Genomic DNA, 15,153 nt, shown 5'->3' with positions numbered 1-15,153 from the left:
ATTAAAATATTTGCACTTAAAAATCTGAGGCATGCAAAGACATGCAATTAAGATGCTTAAATGTTGGTATTCGAATTCAGTCTAGTGACATGTATCAGAACCCCATTAGGCATCTAAACAGAGTATGAACACACAAAACCAAAGAGAATAACATGTCACAGAGCATGACATGATGGAAGCATGGCAGAGAGCATCAATGGGATGTGCAGACAGCTGTGCCACCTGGATCCAGGCAATAAGATGACCATCACTTTGTTTTATTCCAAGGAAAAAGAACTACTGAAAACTAAGAGGACTGGGCTTGCTTAAAAAATACTCATCCAACTGGGATGATTTTAGATGAAAGAAAATGGGAGCTGTGTAATTATATACACTTACCTTGACAAATAGAAAGCAATCTGTGATTAGAACGTGGTAATTAGTTACAAAATGCTTCCCATGGATTTAATTACCCATCAGTCTACATGTTTCTTAATTACTTTTATCTCATTGCATCAGTAAAAATTTCTGCCTGGGGCAACTGCCACTCACTTATTTACACAGTTTCAAGTTTTTTACAGTGAATATATTATAGCAACATGGCCAAACAATGCTACAATTACAGTTGAAATTTCATGCATAAGGAATTTCTCCCTCAATTTTCTACAGAAATTATTTTCTTAAGTTTGAATCCAGACCTATGTTTATTATCTGTGTGTTCAGGACGCTTCAAAACACCCAATATATCATTTAAAAGAAATTCAAAGCAAAACCACACGTTCTTAAATTATATATATAAAAAAAGCTCCATTCACACAACTGAAAAAATGGTGATAGGCAAAACTATAAATCTAGTATATACATAACTTTTCAGAGAAATGTATGAGATTTCTAAATTTGATTCAAATCCTAAGATATAAGAACTTCTGAGGGAGTAAAACTGACTTCAAAACTGCCCTGTTATTAATAACAGCCTCCATCATAAGCACATCCTCTTTGGCATCAGTATTAGTTAAGGTCAAGAGATAAGATTAAGCCAGCCAACCTGCACAGAGTAGACAGCTGTTACGATGATTCACATGGACAGAGAATGACAGAATAATTTTAAAAAATGAAACCAAATTTATAGTTGCAGAAGTAATAAGAATATTTAATTTGTCTACATAAAACCCAGAAGGGTTGATTCGCTTGCATTTTGAGGTATTTTGTTGCTGAGGTTGCATGGTTGTTGCTCTGACAGACTCTCTGTGACAAGAACTTCATCTTTTTATCTACCCATGAGGTGGTGGTTACAATACTGCCAATATGTAATAAATAACTATTACACAGTGTATATAATTTTATAAGGTAACGCTTAGTGGTAAAACTCATTTTTTCATACTTGAACTTTTCAGAATTATGAATAGCGAAAGCATAGATATAGTTTAAGTGGAAAATGTCAAATAGTCCAAATGACAAAAATAAACATTCTTCACAATGGGAAAACTAGAGTTATTCTAGCAAAGAATAAAAGCAAAAGGTAGGTTCCTTTACATGGTAACACATTACTTAATATATTATTCCCAAGGAAACTTTCCTAAACAGCATGCTATTGTCATGAAGCTTGATTAAAACAACACCTTCTCTAACAAAGTTGGTTTTGTCTTTGGGTTTGTTTGTTTGTTTGTTTGTTTTAATGTGATTAATACATCCTAGTGGACTTCGTCTGTCTTTCAATATACCAGTACTTCTGTTACTTCTCTTTCATCTTATTATTTCACATACCATCAATTTCATATCACATTTGCATATGCTTATGATTTAATCAACAGAATAAGAAGATTAAAAATTGGTGATCAGATACCATCTTGCTGCATGCTTTCCTAAGTATTTCTCTATCATTTTAACAGTGTAAATATTTTTTTAAAATGTAAAGTTGTTATGAAAAAAAGACAATGCCAAATATGCCTTTAGTCATATGAATTCAAGTGTGTGTAAAAGTGTGCATCTTTTATACTATGTTTTTATTTCTAAAAAACCATATCATAGATTTATTTTCTCAAGTATATAGGTATTGAAAATGTTCCCATGAGAGTAAAGGAAAAAGGGCTGGAGTACAAGCTTCTAGCACGAAAAAAAGCTAGGTTCTGGTTTTGCAGTCATCACTGGAAGTAGCTCATGATCAAAGACAATTAAAAAACATGGAAAAATATATACAAATGTTTAATTCACACGAAGTCATATGAATTAAAATCATCAGCTATGTATTTGATAAACTACTGAAATTCACAAGTATTAAAAATGAAATGTGTTTGCAAAATCAGTCTTTGCACATCAGCAGAGATGCTTGTGGCATCTTTTGGAGAAGTAGCAATAAGAAGCAGTAAGGTGAGCCAGCCAAGGCAAGGCAAGTAGGTACCACCATCTGCCCTCTCCTTTGAGGACCTGGGACACCTCACCTGCTTGACATACCAACATCCTCTCTGCCTGGATCGTTTTTACACCTGGCTAGCAAAAATCCCAGGTTACTGGTGTGAGTTTGAACATACATGTCTCAGTTGGACTGTCATCAAAAGTCAGAATTTCCAGTTAGCTTTAGTAGTTAAAAATCAATGAGTAAAGTAATCTTAATGTGCAAAAGTTGCAGGTCTGTTGAATTATTAATAAGCAATACAACTGTAAATGCTTTTGTTCACCATTCTTCAGTGCACTTGCAAATGATTTCAAAATGAAAGGTGCTGAAGCATGAAGATTGTAGGCAGCCATTGCTTTTTGAAATCACAGTGCAGGGAATTGGTGGAATTCTTGCCTGCCTGGGTTATAATCAGACATTGTGAACTTTCCTTGAAAGCAGACTTCAAATTCACAGGGGTCCCCAGCCTTCAATCAAGAAAATGCTTGAAATGACCTCCATCTGCCATTTTAATGTATTCTTCCCAAAGACTTCCATAAATATTTAATATAAGAAATGCACTGTTTAAACACAATGAATAGCTTGTGAAATTAAAGTTGGCTGACGGATTACATGATATAATACACAGTAAACAATGGTAGAGAAACCATAGGCAGAGCCACACACTTTTCTTCTGCTCTTCAGCTAAATGAATCAGAAAGGAATGTGAAGGTAAATTTCATGATACTCTTATTAAAGATATAGCAAGCTTGTGAAACAGCCTTAGTACAGAGCATGTTCCTGATCTCGTATGTGCACAGGCACACAACAAGACACTTGCCTGTCAGCTGTAGCAAAGACACATACAGAACCTTTTCTTTTTCTGAATTGCTTCTTTGCAAGCCAATACAGCCTCCCTCTGCAGCCTCTTCAAGGAGCTACAGTGATAAAGCTGGGAAGACAAAGCTCTGCCCAAGATTTTAGGTTTAGGTCTTAAAAGGGTGTGTAATTAAATGATCCAATTTTGAAAAACACTAGACATCATATAACACTAAAACCATAGCAAATGCTTTGCAGGCTGCCCGACCTACAGTCTCAACCAATACAGACTGTCAACAAAGCACATGCTAACTTCTTTTTTGTTTTGTTTTGTTTGTTTACACATTTGCACTACATACAGCTGTGACTTTCTGGAAAAGCAGCTGTATGTAATATATGAAATTCTCATTCACAATGAGCGCAGCAATGTATGCTGCCTGCTCCGTGTGCCTGTGTTTGACATTAATATATATATACACACACACAAATATACATGAAAAGGTAATATATTGATTTTTATACTACCACATTCACTATTTTGACCCCTTATAATATGTGACACACCTAAATATAAAAGCACAAGTATTACAAATATTTGTATGTTTTCACCCCAAAATTACACCTCTTAAGTTTTTTGAAATATATCTCTGGTATGTAACATCAGAATGTACTTTTCCACTTCAATGTAGGAGAGCATTGGTTTATCTGTAAATAACGAGTATTTGCTTCTGTTAAAAAAAAAAAAAGAAAGAAAAAAAAAGGCATCTCTTGTAGAAACATCCATGTCCTTGGTAGATGGCAAAAAAAGCCCCAGAACATGTATGAAAACAATTCTTAATTCTAAATGGAAATGTAAATCTAGATAAGGCTTAACTGTATGACAACACAAATACTGGAATTCACTGAAGAAACCAACCCTAGTGTTAATTTTATATATGTTCATGTGACACCTATATATGCTAGTTGTTTTGAAAATTGCTCAAGCACAGCACCACATAATTCTGTGAAAATACCAATAAAAACATACATACAGTAGTAAAATACTGCAGTTACAGTCCTGATTTTTATAGTAACCTTATATACTTATTTTTACAATGGAAAAAAAATGAATTTTAAAGATACGAATTTTAGGATAAGAAATTGTCCTATAAGATGCCTTTTTTTTTCCATTTTGATTCCTGCTTGCCTACAATATCAGAAGAGGCTCCTTTTCTCATTTTTAAAACTCAAAACATTAGTGCTCTATAAACAAGTAACTGAATTTTATTAAAAAAAAAAGTTACAGATCAAAATGATACCTAACCATTGGCAAACTCAAGTCTTCTCAACCCAAATGTCAAGATCTACATCCTTTAAACTAGAACTCACTATAAAATTTAGGTAAGTTTCTAAATCTCAGTACATTTAATTTTCTCAAAAATTCACAAAATTGCAGAAAAATTTACCTCACTCTTCCTCGGTCTCCCTCTGGACACATACATACCTGCTGCTAAAATAGCTTACTGCCATTATTACAGCAAAAGTATTTTCTGTATGGTATGCAAACCAGAGTCTTGGAAACTACGTTGATCATCTAAATAAGGTTTATAATCACTCTTGGTTCAAGGACACAAAAACAAATAAAAAAATCCTACTAAACATACTTTGAAAACAATTCCTGGTTCACTTACACATCCATCTCTATATACAGAATATATGCATGTACACACTTGTGTGACAATACATATCTTTAATAGATAGCTGTTGCTGGGACACAGATGAATGTGTGACAGGGCCCAAGATGACAATCAAGATAGCACTTTAAACACCTTTCCAAATTTCAGTTCATCAGAAGCAGCAGTAGATTGTAATACAATACAGAGCAATATGGAATGACTGGAAATGTCTTCTCTCCACAGTTTTAATCGCAAGAATTTATTGATGGGTTGGTCAAAAAAAGCAAGAAGGGAGAAAGGGAGGAAATCATATTAATCTTTGGAAGATGGGGAATAAAAAAGAGTAACTCTGAACATGCAGAAAATTTGACAGGAGACAGAGTAGGAGGAATGCAAAAGTCACAGAATAACAAATATTATGATTCTGGTGTTTCAGAGTGGCTCAGAGTACTAAATCTGAATTTACTGTTGACCCTGGAGAGGAAAAATGTTCTCCAATTGTTCAGACCCATCAAGCAGATCATAAAAATTAAGATCTATAGAGATGCTCCTACTTATAAGGGCAACTGCTCTTTATCATCTTCACTGCAATTAATTCAAAATATTTAAAGAAGTCCATGAACTAGGAAATTACTGCTTTCAAGAGCAGATTACGATATTAGATAGCAGTGGCTTAATTTGCATTGCTGACAAGAAAATCCAGAAAACTCATTAATTTTACAACAGATACAACTCCTTATTTCATTACCTTGTTAACATTTTTTACTGCTTAATGTCTTCTTTTTGGCAGACGGGCCTTGCTTTTGTCTTACCTAAACCTAATGATCTGGTCCAACAAAACGATCTAGCTACATTCATTTGGGATGAGTTTCCTGCAAGTTGACAATAAATATGTATCTAACTACAACTACTAACATATTGACATTAAAAAAATATACACTCTTTTAATACAAAAAAAAATCACTTGCATCTTATTTCCTTTTCAAGGTATTTGTAAAACAGTTAATAGTTTTAAGTGCCAGAAATGATTGAACTATGTTTTTTTAAAAAAAGTTACATTGCCTAAATACCTATTTACTTTTCCATCCTTGTAAGTGACATATATAAGCATCATTCTGGAGAACTAAGCCATTATATTATCTACAAAAATTAACAGACAATCCAAACAAATGTTCCAAATTACTAACTTGCATTGAACTGAAAAATAGATTTCTTCTCTTGCTGTTAGAAGTCCTCCATTTTGAGAGAGACGAAGACTGACAGTGGAGGCACAAATTTAGCATCCTTACAGCTGGCAGCATAGGCCAGTTAAAGAAGTGGTGCTCAATACTCACTGCTTTAAATAAGCAGTGCCTGTAGACAACGATTTACAGAAGAAGTAATGCTTAAAAGCTAAGTTGCAGTTGATTTTTGAGTTAGAGGAAAACAGCTGTACATTATTTCTGCTACAAGGACATTGCCACTGTAACTGAGTATATACCATGACTGCACCCATACAGAATTCTGCCAGTCCAAAGAATTTACAAACATTATGCTCCTAGATCATAAAACCTGAGTTCTCCCTTTTGTAAGAAGTTAGAAAAAACAGATTCAGTGGTGGATCTGGGGACAGAAAACACCTAGGTGTGTACCGCTATGCTGAAGATGGTGCACCTGTCTTCCAAGAAGCCAAAAAACTCAAAAAAGTCAACAAATCTCAAATACATGCCTATTTATGAAAAATCCCCAATATGGATGAAAATTAAAAATGGTACTGAAGAACAAGACAGGAAAACACCAGGAGTATCACAGGCAAAAGCATTTGTTGGTATTCAAAATGTATTACATCTATTTCAGAGCAACTGGAAAAAACAAATATATTCTGGCCTGAATAATATAAGGTGTCTATTAAATTTTGCTGATTTATGAATCAAAGTCTACCTTCTCTCTTCAGGTCAATATCCCATATAGAAAAGTTGTATCTAATTTGTGGAGTAGTGGAGCTCCTCAACAGACTTATGAATTCACAATACTTATTTACAGAATATATAATTTCATAGTACTGAAAGTGATGCTAATAAAATTAATTTCCCAAGAGACTTGGGAATAATCATCAATAAACACAACTGAAACACACTAACTTCAGAAAAACAGTAAAACTCTTTATTAATAAAGTTGCCACTGAATAACTTGTTGGTTTCTTCCTGACAGATTTTAAACTAGTTCTGAGCAGTCTCACCTCCCCCCTCTTTTTTAATTAATGTTTTCAATTTACCACTCACTTGGAAAAGTGACCTTACTTTTACCCTGCATCTCCCTCTGGTGGTTTCCTTTTCTGTTTATTTAGAAGCAATTGTAGTAACTAGATTCTTCTTGCCTTGTTCTAAAGCAAAACAGAGTCTTAAGTTTCAATTATTTTCATCTCCTCCTCCTTGCACTAAGGCTAAACTAACACAACCAAACTAAAGCTGTCCAACGTGATTCTCCTTTCCCCCCTGCCCCTGCCAAGCCACCTTTGCTGTTTCTCTGCCTCTTTTGTCTGGTCATTTCATCCTTCAGCCAAATCCATGAAAACCCATCAGCTTTCTAACATAGGGCATTAGCAGAGATACAGTAATCTTCTTCAGACGTACATATCACAAACATTAACGCTCTCTAAAACACTCTAAGTATTTCCTTAAATATCAACATTACTACAGTTGCCTTCCACTGAATTTGCATTAATGGGATTTAAAAACCTGAATTGCTGGTATGCCCATAAGTAGGGGAGTATGGATACTTACGTAAGACAGAAAATGTCAAAGATCTGCAACAAAATGTGCAGTTTTTACTAATGCAGTTGGAATGAGAGATGTTGGAGGAAACAGCTCAATAAAAGACTGAATGAGCCAGTAGCAGCTTTCAGATTTCTAAAGCATGTCAATTTCTAAAGCCTGTCAACATGTTTATTAATCTAATATACAGACACACACACTCCTGTACTATGAAATGGAAATCTCAACTAGTATTGAAAACTAGTATTGAAAACAACAAATAAAAATCACTTAATCATGGGTATGACTATCAAATTTGCCACAGTTCACGTTTCTTTATCTTGACTGTTCATGTGGTTTTTGTCCTTGTAGTGGTCATTTTTCCATCACTATTTTTTATACAGAGATTATTCCCAACAACTTGTGATGCTTTTTGAACTTTAGAGGAATAAAGCCAAAGTTTCAAAGGACACAAGGTAATATTTTGTGAAGGCTCTAGTACTTACGCCCTTTTTAATTATTAATGGCGTAAGTTGGCAAGCCATTACAGATGGTTCTGAAACTTTTATTCAATACCTCATTTTCCTTAACTTTGTTATACTAAAATTATTCACTTTTCGTAACACATACAAATAGCTTCTAGCACTGAAGAGTCACTTTAGATATGTTAAACTATCCCTCAGAGGCCTACATGGCAGTAGGGAGCACAAACCGCTGCTGTAGCAAAAAAGAAGTATTTTAGAATGATAGATGAGGAACTAACTAGACAAGTTGTTTCAACTCAACAAGAAACATGCAGGGAAAATATTCACCCAGTGGAACATGAGCACTTTCCAAGCTTCAGAAAAATACAGTAAACAATGGACGCAAAAATAAAGTGCATTGAAATGACTACACAATGTCCTTTCAAAGGATATGTAACATTAGCACCATCCTCCCCTCACTTTCTTACTCCTGAGGCACACATCAGTGTGCCAGAGAAGCATCAATCATCAAGCAAGAGAAAAGCATAAAACCTATCAAAATGTAGGGTGGTCTTTTCTCAGGAAAAATGTCAGAGCATTTCACTTTGATCTTTTTTTTCTCTTTCAGAGACAGACCAGGAAAACTTCTCCACCCTATAAAAATAATAAAGCACAAAGCCATGCAACTTTCCAGGCCAGAAAATAACCTCTAATAAAAATTGTTTCTTTCCAGTGGCACTGAGTGACAAATTAACATTAAAAATGCTGGATCACAAATGTTATGATCATAAGTACATTTGAAAGCAGAAATTTCTGCTTTTAGCATTGATCAGTAAGGGAAAGGAAACATTGTTTTAATAATGACACTAATACACTAATTATACATCTAATTTTCAGTGTCTATAAAAGCTACAGGCTTCATTGTCATGTCCAGAAGCCTGTAAACTGAATATAATCAACACTATAATTAAGATTTCAAAATAGTTTCTATTGTAATAGTTTGTCTTCAGTAATTAATTACTTCCCAGGAAAAATAATCTTCTGGGATTAAATGTCCATTTCCCTCAGGGGAAAAACCCAACACACACACTACGTATTTTTAAAGTAAATCTGTACGTTCTACAGAGGAAACAGATTTCTCCTGAAAGTTATTTTTCTAAGCTGAAAAGCAGAATATGGCCTAGTAATTTCATAGCAGCACGTGAATACAACTGTTACATTTTAGGAAGAAACTGGCCAGTTTCCTAAAGAGAAAACACTCTGCTGAGCAGAAGCCTGGAATGTCAACAGTCACTTCTGGAAAGCACAACTAAACTTAAAAAATAACTGATTGGAAATGCAACTCAGAACACACATTTTCAACAAAGCGCATAGGCTTGGGTGTGACATGCGAAGTTTCAATCTTTTAACAAAAGTCAAGACGTTCCCTGAAGGTTTTTCCCCAAATTACAGAATCACAGATTGGTTGGAAAAGGTCGGAAAAAACCTTCAATATCATCAAGTCCAACCATTAATCCAAACCTGCCATGTCCTGAAGCACCACGTCCACACGTTTTTTGAACACCTTCAGTGATGGTGACTCTATCACCACCCTGGGTAGTCTGTTCCAATGTTTGACGACTCTCTTGGTGAAGAAATTTTTCCTAATATCTAGTCTAAACCTCCCCTGGAGTAACTTGAGGCCATTTCCTCTTGTCCTATCACTAGTTACTTGGGAGAAGAGACCAACACCCACCTCGCCACAACCCCCTTTCAGGTAGTTGTAGAGAGCGGTAAGGTCTCCCCTCAGCTTCCTCTTCTCCAGACTAAACAACCCCAGTTCCCTCAGCTGCTCTTCATAAGACTTGTGCTCCAGACCCTTCACCAGCTTCATTGCCCTTCTTTGGACACGCTCCAGCACCTCAACATCCTTCTTGTAGTGAGGGGCCCAAAACTGAACACAGGATTCAAGGTGTGGCCTCACCAGTGCCGAGTACAGGGGCACAATCACTTCCCTACTCCTGCTGGCCACACTGTTTCTGATACAGGCCAGAATGCTGTTGGTCTTCTTGGCCACCTGGGCACACTGCCAGCTCATATTCAGCCAGCTGTCAACCAGCACCCCCAGGTCCTTTTCTGCCAGGCAGCTCTCCAGCCACTCCTCTCCAAGCCTGTAGCGTTGCATGGGGTTGTTGTGACCCAAGTGTAGGACCCTGCACTTGGCCATATTAAGCCTCATACGGTTGACCTCTGCCCATCGATCCAGCCTGCCCAGATCCCTCTGCAGAGCCCTCCTACCCTCCAGCACATCAACACTCCCACCCAACTTGGTGTCATCTGCAAACTTACTGAGGGAGCACTCAATTCCCTCATCCAGATCATCGATGAAGACATTGAACAAGACAGGCCCCAGAACCGAGCCCCGGGGAACACCACTTGTGACCGGCTGCCAGCCGGATTTAACGCCATTCAGCACAACTCTCTGGGCTTGGCCATCCAGCCAGTTCTTTACCCAGCAAAGAGTAAACCTGTCCAAGCCACGAGCCACCAGTTTCTCCAGGAGAATGTTGTGGGAAATGGTGTCAAAGGCTTTACTAAAGTCCAAGGTAGACAACATCCACAGCCTTTCCCTCATCCACTAGGCGGGTCACCTGGTCATAGAAGGAGATCAGGTTGATCAAGCAGGACCTGCCTTTCATGAACCTGTGCTGGCTGGGCCTGATCCCTTGGTTGTCCTGCACATGCCCTGTGAGCATCCTCAAGATGAACCGCTCCATAATCTTCCCTGGTACTGAGGTCAGGCTGACAGGCCTGTAGTTCCCGGGATCCTCCTTCCGGCCTTTCTTGTAGATGGGCATCACATTGGCAAGCCTCCAGTCTTCTGGGACCTCCTCTGTTAACCAGGACTGCTGATAAATGATGGAGTGGTTTGGCAAGATTAGGTGATCATCAGAATTTTAGAGCAAGAAGTCAACTCTAAAAAACCTGTTCCTGAATCCTCATATGTCTCCAATGAACTGAGAGAACAAACCTCAGAGTGTGTAAGCCTATGTAATGTCTCCACGTTAAGAAATAGTTAGAAATACAATTACTGTTTCTATAACTGTGTTTTGATGAAAACGTTGAAGTAAATGTGTAATAGATTGTGAGAGTAAAAATGACCACACAGAAGCCACTTTCAGTCTATTCTTGCCTGTTAACTATTTACAGCACCTCACAAAATACTCTTCCCCCCAGCAAACAAGTTGCGAAATTGACTCTTAAATTTGCAAAAATTTATTTTCTTAATACTAGAATGCAGATAGACATGCATAACATTTTCTTGTTATAAAAAAGGCAAATGAAATATTTCTGTCATAACTGTTTTCCTCCCCTTTGTTTTAGCAAATACAAATCCAAGTTAAGTAAACCAGGGCATAGTTAACAACTCAATATTGAATGAAATTTCCCTATCTGAAATATATGTCCATTAGAAGTCCCAATACTATACTAGTATTAAACGTATTTGGAAACCGTATTTTGACAAGAATTAACCTTAGCATAATATTTTTCCTCTATATAGAAAGGATTTTCATTGTGGGACTATTAAAAGAGCCTATCAATCCTGCGCAATGACTGATCTATAAAGGTATTAAATCACCTGGTCTTCAGTGGAATTAAAAAGCAGTTACACATAAACACATGTCTAAATGCCTTTGCAGGCCACATCTTTTAAGTATTTGTTTGTTACTAGAAACTCACAGCTAGGCTGATTTCTTTACACTGAAGGTGCATAAATGGTATAAGCAAGTAATGGAGGCCTGAAAGGTAACTAAAAGCGTCAGTTTAATTACAAATTTGACTGCATATTTTTTCCTTGCCTATACAAACTAAGATACAAACTGCTAATCTAAAGCTCAGATGAAAGTGAATAGGGATAAGAACATCCAGTTTTATTGGTTTTCCATTCTTCCATTCAGATGGAGGGAATACAGATCCACACAGCTGACGACATATGTTCAGGTTCTATGGGGAGAGGGGAATCCCCTATACAATCGGTATATTGGCCTCATTATGTTTTTTTTACAGAGTCCTTTGAAACTGCTAAGCCAACATGGCAAGAACATATTGGGTTTAATAGCTAAACTCTGATAAAAGGAATTCTGTGCAACATAAGCAATAGAAACAACATGAAAAGCAGCAAGTCAATATCCAGTCTTAAAGAAGGTTCTTACTGAATGAGATTAAAGTCTGACATACTTTACATACAAATATGGTAGAATTGCAGAAATACTTATTTCAGAAAAATCTAACAGCTCAGCAGATCTGTATGGAGACGCCTTTTATACTTAGCCCTCAAGCATTTTTAATTCTAGCAGGGTGAGTAATTATCAGATCCAAATGAGACATTTTACATAGGTGGAAACAGAAAACTGCAGAAAAACAAGTCATTTCAAGAAGTCCTTTATACCTGAAGCAGAAGCCCACAAAATTGCTCAGAGCGCTCAACAGCCAGCAGTACAATTGCATGAGCTCGTGATTATCTGCTTGAAACTTTAAAAAACAAAACCAAACCAAAACAAAAAAACCTCTAGAATGGAGAAGGGGCAGGAGATCTACTCCTAAGCCAAGGAATCCTCAAGCATACTCACAGCACTCCAGCAGAAACCCTCCTTCTGCTACTCAAAGAGAGAAGAAAATTTGCCTGGAAAGGAAAATTTAGAATGGAAAACACTTGTGAAAATTGCAAGTTAAAGTGCAAAAACAATAAGCTGGACAGCAGTACCACTACCACGCATTATGCACGGCTGCAGAAAGTCCTGGAAGACTGCACAACAACAAGGAAAGAGGTGGGCATATGAAATTGTTGCCTACAAAGCAGAATCTGGGACATATGAAAATAAACACTCCTGCAAAAAGCTGCCATAGATCCCTGTTCGAGTAGTTTATTGCCATAAAACATATAATGCTCCTGTCACCAGTTCCATATATTCTTATCAAAATTGTAGTTACTTCCCAAAAATCAAGATTTTACTATTTTGAACCAGAAGGGAAGGCTACACCATATAAAGCTTTTTGGAAAATTCTTGATGTTAATTGGAAAAAGTACTAAATGCTATTAGTACTTGCAATTATAAGGGTATACAAATTATCAATACATACTTTCTATAGAAATTGTACTAATCAAAATGTACAAGGAACAAAAAAAAGGCAAATAATCTAATTTATCTATGCAGTATATATGTAAATGCAATCAAAAGTGTACGTGCTCTGCGAGGGCTCAGACAAATATCAGAGTTACCTCATCAGCTGTAATTTTCACTTGTGAGAAGTGAGTCCAAGGCAAATGCAAGTTAATTCATTTTAGATTCATCTGCAACAGGACAGTCAGAGTCCTGTATCTGCCTGTACTACAGTGAAGTTCTAGTCCATTCACAGATGTAAAGTATTTCTGAAGAACCACCAAAAAATTGCTCTATGTATATCAACATCTTAGTTATAGCTTCAAAAACCCCTTCTCATGGAAACAGAAATATTAATCACAGAATCACTAGGTTGGAAAGGACCTTCAAGATCATCAAGTCCAACCATTAATCCAGCACCACCATGTCCCCTAAACCATGTCCTGAAGCGCCACATCCACACGTTTTTTGAACACTTCCAGAGATGGCGATTCAACCACCTCCCTGGGCAGCCTGTTCCAATGCCTGACCACTCTCTCAGTGAAGAAATTTTTCCTAGTATCCAATCTAAACCTCCCCTGGTGCAACTTGAGGCCATTTCCTCTTGTCCTATCACTAGTTACTTGGGAGAAGAGACCAACACCCTCGTCGCCACAACCCCCTTTCAGGTAGTTGTAGAGAGCGGTAAGGTCTCCCCTCAGCCTCCTCTTCTCCAGACTGAACAACCCCAGTTCCCTCAGCCGCTCCTCATAAGACTTGTGCTCCAGACCCTTCACCAGCTTCGTTGCCCTTCTCTGGACACGCTCCAGCACCTCAACATCCTTCTTGTAGTGAGGGGCCCAAAACTGAACACAGGATTCAAGGTGCGGCCTCACCAGTGCCGAGTACAGGGGCACAATCACTTCCCTACTCCTGCTGGCCACACTATTGCTGATACAGGCCAGGACGCTGTTGGCCTTCTTGGCCACCTGGGCACACTGCTGGCTCATATTCAGCCGGCTGTCAACCAGCACCCCCAGGTCCCTTTCCGCCGGGCTGCTCTCTAGCCACTCCTCCCCAAGCCTGTAGCGTTGCATGGGGTTGTTGTGGCCAAAGTGCAGGACCCTGCACTTGGCCTTATTAAACCTCATACAGTTGGCCTCTGCCCATCGATCCAGCCTGCCCAGATCCCTCTGCACAGCCCTCCTACCCTCCAGCACATCAACACTCCCACCCAACTTGGTGTCATCTGCAAACTTACTGAGGGAGCACTCAATTCCCTCATCCAGATCATCAATAAAGATATTGAACAAGACCAGTCCCAGAACCGAGCCCTGTGGAACACCGCTTGTGACCGGCCGCCAGCTGGATTTAACGCCGTTCAGCACAACTCTCTGGGCTCGGCCATCCAGCCAGTTCCTCACCCAGCGAAGAGTAAACCTGTCTAAGCCACGAGCCGCCAGTTTCTCCAGGAGAATGCTGTGGGAGTCAATACATTTAATATTAAAGCCTACCACAAATTTTGTGATGTTTATAATATGGGAAAATTGAAAGAGCTGTGTGCTACACACACTGTGCTTTTCTTATGCTTATATGGTCTCAGATTGGCTACAATTAAATATTTCAAGGAATTTATGATAAAAGTATTATTTACTCTAATAACTACACTAGTGCCAGACACACCTAAGAGAATCATGCAGGACTGAAGTCTTCAACAGTCATGAGTGGTTTCTACAGAAGCTGAAGCTTTTCATTGCTGTTTCTATCAAAATTACATTTTTATGTTCGTATCAACAAGCTTGGGGTTTTTTGGTGCAGCTAAAGATGTGTAGGTTTGTTTGTTTTTAACTGCATGAACACAGGACTGACAAGGACTTGTTACATCAGCCCAAAGGACACAATAAAGCCTTTAAAACTAAAAGGCACGTAAAGACAGACTGTCTGGAGATTCAAAATAGTACACTGAAAAACTGTTAGCCATTACAAAGCCTACTCTATGATAGAAACCAGATG

The 15,153-nt window shown here is 37.8% G+C and overlaps 1 protein-coding gene across 1 annotated transcript in view; it reads right to left on the bottom strand.

The window, feature by feature from the left end:
• The window catches only part of CDKAL1 (CDKAL1 threonylcarbamoyladenosine tRNA methylthiotransferase), a 448,747-nt gene that overhangs the window by 193,534 nt on the left and 240,060 nt on the right, over positions 1–15,153 (bottom strand). The gene's annotated exons all lie outside the window — the stretch shown is intronic.

The sequence above is a fragment of the Phaethon aethereus genome (genome assembly GCF_964289735.1).
Source record: "Phaethon aethereus genome assembly, chromosome: 2".
In the NCBI taxonomy this organism is placed as follows: Eukaryota; Metazoa; Chordata; class Aves; order Phaethontiformes; family Phaethontidae; genus Phaethon; species Phaethon aethereus.
The sequence above is the reverse complement of the archived record's forward strand: the minus strand, read 5'-3'. Positions and strand labels throughout refer to the sequence as shown.